Source organism: Hipposideros armiger, unplaced genomic scaffold (genome assembly GCF_001890085.2).
Source record: "Hipposideros armiger isolate ML-2016 unplaced genomic scaffold, ASM189008v1 scaffold_111, whole genome shotgun sequence".
Classification (NCBI taxonomy): domain Eukaryota; kingdom Metazoa; phylum Chordata; class Mammalia; order Chiroptera; family Hipposideridae; genus Hipposideros; species Hipposideros armiger.
Window position 1 is genome coordinate 2,615,282 of NW_017731461.1, and position 1,580 is coordinate 2,616,861.

The following is a 1,580-nucleotide window of genomic DNA, read 5'->3' on the forward strand; positions in this document are numbered from 1 at the left end:
GGCCACTCTCTACCTTTCTCTGCCCTGCTCTGGGCAGGGAGGCTGTCTGTATAAACCGCATCAGCAGGCTCCCTTTCCCTATGGCTTGGCTGACGGGAGGCACCAGTACAGGGATTGAAGGGAAGGAGGAGACTGAGGTTAAGGTACTTATTCCACTGATCCCACCCTGCTGGGCTATGGCCACCACTCTAGTCTCATGATTCTCTCGTACAGCTACTGAATCCAGGTGGTAACTGCTCCCTCCCAGGTCCCCTGAGCCTAGGAGTGGCAATGGCTCCTTGCTATTGCTCGCCTGGGGGTGTTTGACTATGCCTTGTCAGTGTCCCTTAACCCTGCCCACTCTTTGCAAAGAGTCCCCTCAGGGTGTGTGATGATTAATTTTACCTGTTAACTTGACTGGGCCATGAGATGCCCAAACATTTGCTCAAACATTATTTTGGGTGTGTGTATGAGGGTATTTTTGAATGAGATTAACATTTGAACCATAGACCCACTAAAGGGGACTGCTTTCTCTAGTGTGGGTGGCTTTCTTCAATCAGATGAAGACCTGAGTAGAACACAAAAGTTGGTCCTCCCCTGAGTAGAGGAAAACTTCTCCTGCCTGATGGCCTTCAAGCTGGGACAACGGTTTATTCCTGCCAGCAGACTGGAACTGAAACATCAGTTCTTCCCAGATCTTGAACCTGCTGGTTTTCGGTCTGGAACTTACACCTCAGCTCTCCCGATTCTCCAGCTTGACAGCTGCAGGCCTTGTAGCGCTGCACCTGCCTGGCCCACGTCAGGGGTCCATTGTGAGGTTCTGATGACCAGGATCTGTGAGAGTGCTTTATAAATTGTTAAGTGCTATGCAGTTGTGAGACATGACAATTGTTGCATTTTTATTTTGAGGGCTTGTATCTTCTGTTTGTTCACTGAGGTAGGAGTTGGGGACATGACACTCAGGTGTGTGATTTCAGGGTCCCAACTTGAAGTTACTACAGATCTCTGGGAACTGTGCTCCCATAAACAGTGAGGGGTGAGCATGAGCTGTGGCCACCACACCAGTTCTCTGCATTTCAGCTCATTTGTAGAGCAGGAGGCAGAGAAGTCAGAAACACAGGATTGGAGGCCAGTAGGTCTGGGCCCAAATCCCAGTTCCTCCTTTTTCTACCTATGTGACCTTTGTCAGCTCTCTTACCTCCTTAAGTCTCAATTCTCACCTGTAAAACAGGGATGCTAACAGGTTATCATATAATTATCATCTATATGCACTCCATTGCATTGTCACGTAGGTTGCTGAGGATCTTGGCATAGTGCTTGGCACAGTGTGAACCTTCTGCTAGTTATTCCCACTCTGTCATTAACCAGCTGTATGAACTTGGGCAAGTCACTTCACTTTTCTGAGCCTCAGTGATATTTTCTTTAAAATATGTTTGAGTGAGTGAATATATTACTTTTGTATTGCTGCATAGCAAAAACCAACAACTTTAGCATCTTAAAACAACACACTTGTTATCTCGAAGCTCCTGTGGGTCACAAGTTCCAACGTGGTTTAAGTGGGTCTTCTTCTTGGGTTTTATATGGCTGCAATCAAGGCGTTG